General features: G+C 36.8%; 1 non-coding gene across 1 annotated transcript; it reads right to left on the bottom strand.

The window, feature by feature from the left end:
- Window positions 1-5,855: 5,855 nt before the first annotated feature.
- LOC114814807 lies at window positions 5,856-5,993 on the bottom strand. Its single transcript, XR_003762604.1, has one exon. It is a non-coding gene; the product is annotated as a small nucleolar RNA SNORA7 (small nucleolar RNA).
- Window positions 5,994-6,000: the final 7 nt, after the last annotated feature.

Genomic DNA, 6,000 nt, shown 5'->3' with positions numbered 1-6,000 from the left:
TTTGATAATAATAATAATTATGGTATCGTTAAGCACTTACTATGTGCCAGGTACTGTATTTAGCACTGGGGTGGTTACAAGCAAATCGATTGGACACAGTCCCTGTATTGCATAGCGCTCACGGTCTTTATCCCCATGTTACAGATAAGGTAACTGAGGCACAGAGAAGTGAAGTGACTTACCCAAGGCCTCAGAGCAGACAAGTGGCAGAGCCCTTAAACAATTGTACTCTCTCAAGTGTTCAGTACAGTGCTCTGCACACAGTGCACACTCAATAAATACTTTTGATGAGGGTGATGATGATGAAGGAAAATGGGGAAGAAGAGAGGACTTTGTGGGGATAAAATACAATGAAAATTCATGCCCAGAGACCTACTTTAATTTTAAGCACAGTATTTTTTTCCTTTTCCTACTTTTCATTCTCTTTCTTTTGTTAGTTTCCTTTTGCTTTTTCTCCCCTTTGCCCATCATTCCACCTCTGAATGACTCTTCATGTCCAGTACATTTTACACAAAATATCCTTAAGTGTGATTGGTATCTTTGAAAAAGTGTATTTCAGTGAAACTAAAACATTTCAAGTAGCATACAAAAGAAGAGTTTAGGGTTTTTTAAAGTAAATGTTACCCCTAATGACTCACATCTTCTATATAGGTCAATAATCTTAAATTAAATATGACTGAAGGGAAGAATAAAATCAATTTGTTCTGCATTCTGTAAGTTTATTAGACAGCAGTTTGGTCTGTTGCCTCAGGGTTGGTCTTTTGACATTGCTTTGTTCGTTATTACTCATAACAATGGTTTTCCATTGCGTTTTGAGGTTCTTGCACTCGTGTAATAATCCATGCGCTAACTTGTAATTAATTGTAGACAAACTTTTCTTATATGTTAAGACCACTTTCATGGCCTGTATTTGCATGCTCAGTTGTCTTTGTTAAGCACTTAGTATGTACCTGGTATTTTACTAAGTACTGGGTAAATGCCAGCTTATTAAGTTGGATACAGTCCCTGATCCTCATGGGGCTCACAGTCTTAATCCCCCTTTTACAGATGAGGTAAATAAGCTGCAGAGAAGAGAAGTAACTCACCCAAGATTACACAGCTGACATGTGGTGGAGAGGGAATTAGAACTCAGGTACTTCTGACTTCCAGGCCCATGTTCTCTAGGTCATGCTTCTTTTTGTCAGTGGTAACATTCTATCTGCATTTGTCCTAAATGTTCTCCTTCAGTATATACTTGGAACAATGTTCTCCCTAGTATTGCCTTAGCAAGCCTTTCTGTCTCAGCAGGAGTAAGCTTATTTACTTCCATAGTTTTGCCTAGGCTGATGATGCATAGGAACATGTTTTTGTTTCCAGGTCTAAACGTGATAACTAATAGTGGTTTGTAACTAAATTAACTCAATATTCTCAAGCCTTAGTTTGAAATTATGATGCTTCTTTAATGTCTGATTGCAGGATTCAGTCTGATTTCAACTGCATTTTCCTAACTTATTGAGTAAAAATGACAAAAGCTCAGGAACCTGCTTTACCTTTTTGGATGACTTGATCTTGATATTGAGGAAAAAACAAAGAAAGAATCCAGGGTGAGATCAACTGATGTGATAGGAATTACATGACTCTGTATATGATAGATTGTTTTACTTCACTTTCAAAATGCTCTTGAATTTCCTCAAAATAACAAAATGCAAAGACCTACATAAGTATTGGTTCATTTAATCAGCAGTGTCCATAATTATGAATTCAGTTCGTCAGATCCCAATTTCTGTGTGAAGTCTTTCCTATAAATACATTAAAAACAAAGATTACAATTTCAGGCATGTGCAAAGGATGGGGACACCGAAGCACAATTTATGAGTAATCCATCATAACCAGAGTTTTGGGGATGAATTATCCCAGGAAATGCCCTTAACATCCTCTAAACCTAACCCAGTGCATAATTAGAAATTGGGTTCAAGAGTCACCAGAATAGGACATCGGTATCTTGTTTGGTTAAATATGTCAGCTGGTTATGGGCAGGAAATGTGTCTTTTTATTCTATTGTATTGTACTCTCCCAGTTGCTTAGTTAAGTTCTCTGCACACAGTAAGCCATCAGTAAATATGATTGAGTGACCTAGATAAATGCGAAAGGCCATTCAGCTGAATTTTTAGAATATGGTAGTGATAAAGAGCTTACTTTTGGTTGAATTATTCAGATAATTGCCTTAATTTCCTGCTTGATTTTACTAAGGGAAACTCGTATGCTAGAGACTTTAACTTTTCAATTTCCTGCCCTGTATATTAATGTTTTGGGTTTTTTTTAATTAACCACAGGAACCATTCCCAATTAAATTTATTTATTTAAAAGATAAAATTAAAATATTAAAAGAAAATAGGAAAAATGAGTAGACAAAAACTTTTTCACAAATAACCTTTCCATATAAAATTATATCTTGAGGCATTTGACTAGATTTTTATTTGAGGTTTCCTTCCCATTTCTTAGAAGAATAAACTGGTAGAAATGATTTTAAATATGCAATTCTTATCCTGTGTCATCACTCTGTGGTACTGATCTGTTTCAAGGCTACTAGGGCATCTGTTTTAACCTTAACTCATGGCATCATCTTGAAGCATGGGAGCATACTGGATTGTAGAAATCAATAATGGAAACATCATTTCATAAAAGATGGGTATAAAAGATCATTCGATAAAAGATAGGTATAGTTAAGGAAATCTTAGTGGATTAGCTGTAAAACCCCAAGCAACAACATGATTCCATAATAACCTTTTGGACCACTGGTTACACTTAAACTCCTCTTGTTGAACATTCATGCAATTAATACCACAAAATAGTTTTTTAAGTGCAGTGTTACCTCTGTCACTTTTCTGCTGTTTGACCTTGGGGAAGTCACCTAAATTCTCTGTGCTTCAGTCCCTGGGGATTCAGTCTTACTCCTTCCTACTTAGACTCTGAGTTGCCTAAGGGACAGGGTCTGTTTCCAACCTGATTTTCTGTTCCAGTGCTTAGTACAGTGCTTGACACATAGTAAACACTTAACAAAAGCTATTTAATAAAAAGCTTTGAAAGAATTATTCATGCATTCAGTCATATTTATTGAGCACTTACTGTGTGCAGAGCTTGGAAAATACATTTCAACAACAGATAGAGACAGTCCATACCCAATAACAGGCTCACAGTCTTGAGACAAATACATTATATTTGTATGGCACTATCATTTTTCCAAAACACTTTCCATTAAGTATTTCACTTTATCCTTAAAGGCATCCCTGTGAGGTATAGAGAAAAATATATTTTTATTACCCAAGCATGGAGCCCTTCAAGCAGTGCACATGCATCATCATTTCATCCCCACACTTACCCATTGGTGAATCTTACTGTCAGTGATATGTTCTTTGAGTATGACAGAGCAGTGTACATATAAATATAAACCATACATATAAATATAATATCAATATAATATATATATTTTAGTTACAGATCATATGTATATAATATAAATTAAATAAATAAAATAATTTTGCTCATTTTTATTTTTCAAGTAAAATTGTAATTACTGTTTTCAGATTTTAACCACATTTAGGGTCGGGGGTAATTTTAGGAAACTTATTTGAGACAAGGTTGGTTTTTAATAATAATAATAATGTTGGTATTAGTTAATAATAATAATGTTGGTATTTGTTAAGCGCTTACTATATGCCGAGCACTGTTCTAAGCGCTGGGGTAGACACAGGGGAATCAGCTTGTCCCACCTGGGGCTCACAGTCTTAATCCCCATTTTACAGATGAGATAACTGAGGCACAGAGAAGTTAAGTGACTCGTCCACAGTCACACAGCTGACAAGTGGCAGAGCCGGGATTTGAACCCATTACCTCTGACTCCAAAGCCCGTGCTCTTTCCACTGAGCCACATTAAGCGCTTACTATGTGCCGAGCACTGTTCTAAGCGCTGGGGTAGACACAGGGGAATCAGGATGTCCCACGTGGGGCTCACAGTCTTAATCCCCATTTTACAGATGAGGTAACTGAGGCACAGAGAAGTTAAGTGACTTGCCCACAGTCACACAGCTGACAAGTGGCAGAGCCGGGATTCGAACTCATGACCTCTGACTCCAAAACCCGTGCTCTTTCCACTGAGCCAAGCTGCTTCTCGTGGCTTTTCCATGTGAAATCAAAGCCATTTATGCTAGCAAAGAAACCATGTGCCATTTCCATGTGTTTCAGATTGATTGAAAATGTTTTAGGTAGTTTCTACCCTCTTGAAGCATTCAAATATGTAAACTGTGTTATATCTTTGATGACAGGCATTGTGTCTACTTTATTATATTCTCCCGAGTGCTTTAAGCAGTTCTCTGGCAAGAGTAAATACGGAGTAAATACCATTGATTGTTTGATTGTAATATTGTATGAACCTCAACAAAGCTTTTTTTTTCTCATTCACTTTAATGATATATGTCACACTGAAAGCCTAGCATTAAGGATCAGTTCTTCCTATCATGTAAATGAATGATTGTCAAACCTGCATGTTTTTACATGAGGTAGCCCACCCTTCTCCTACTACTGTAGGAATGGGGTTGTGGCTGGCGAGGGGAGCAGATAGGGTAACCAGAAAGATGGGGTTAAGGTAATGGAAAAAATCACGTAGACTAAAGTAATATCTGCAAAGGCTTATCATACTTCTTTTAAGCTGCCCAAAAGTATAAAGGTGGAATTTATTCCTGCTGCTCATTATTGACATGGATGTAATATGTGTTTCTATCATAACCTCACTTTGGAGTAGTATTGACTTTGAACTAAAGGGTAGAAGTATAAATATTTGAACCTGAACCTTGTAGAAACCAAAGTCAACAAAATCTTCTATTGCACACATTATCGAATAATGGAATTCTCTCCTTTTTTATAATGATGATTACATGTTTTATGTAACTGATGTGCTTTTCTGATATGTGATGAGATAAAGAATGAAGCAATATAAAATTAAATAAAGACAACAGCTATCTCTGAGCTTTATTTCAGCAATAAATGTAAATCAGCTGCTCAAGGGCAAATTGTTTGCCCATACTTACAGTAAGATTGTTGAATGAAGTTACCTTATGCTCCACATTAAATGCATTGTGAAAATGGATTCTATATACAGTCAGGTCTGCTATAACACATATTTCTACTATACAGTTTGTATATAACACCACAGAAAAATTGGGAAATGTTCTTTCCATAATACAAATCCATTGTAGTATAAACCAATCCACAAGTTGGCACAGTGTAGAAACGAACAACTCTGCACATGCCATGGTATCTGTCTAAGCATGATGCTGCTATGCTTCAGAATATCTGCATCAGATTATTATACTGTATCATACAAAGCTTAATGTTACCTGGTGATTTTGAAAATTTACAGTACTTAAAACAGTAAAAAAACAGCAAGGGGCAAGGATGTAAATAATTTACATCAATCACCTTGTTCCCTCCTTCCTCACCTCACTACTCTGCCAATAATAATGATAATGATGGTATTTGTTAAGCACTTATTATGTGCAAGGCACTGTTCTAAGTGCTGGGGTAAATGCAAGATAATTGGGTTGGTCACAGTCCTTGTCCCATGTAGGGCTTGCAATCTTAATCCTCATTTTAAAAATGAGTGAACTGAGGCACAGAAAAATTAAGCTACTTGCCCAAGTCGTATCTTGTCTTATACTGTTGAGTCATCTCCGATCCATAGCAACACCAAGGACACATCTCTCCTCGAACACCCTACCTCCATCTGCAATTGTTCTGTTAGTGTATCCATAGAGTTTTCTTGGTAAAAATACAGAAGCGGTTTGTCATTGCCTCCTTCTACACAGTAAACCTGAGTATCCTCTTGTAGCAGATTGCCTTCCACTTGCTAGCCACTGGCCAAGCTAGGAATAGAATGGGTATGCATCTGCTTGACTCTACCTCCCATAGTCGAGACTGGTAGAGTACTGGAAACTCTTCAGGTGTGACCCCAAGAGGATGGCCCAA

The sequence above is a fragment of the Ornithorhynchus anatinus genome, chromosome 10 (genome assembly GCF_004115215.2).
Source record: "Ornithorhynchus anatinus isolate Pmale09 chromosome 10, mOrnAna1.pri.v4, whole genome shotgun sequence".
NCBI lineage: Eukaryota > Metazoa > Chordata > Mammalia > Monotremata > Ornithorhynchidae > Ornithorhynchus > Ornithorhynchus anatinus.
The sequence above is the reverse complement of the archived record's forward strand: the minus strand, read 5'-3'. Positions and strand labels throughout refer to the sequence as shown.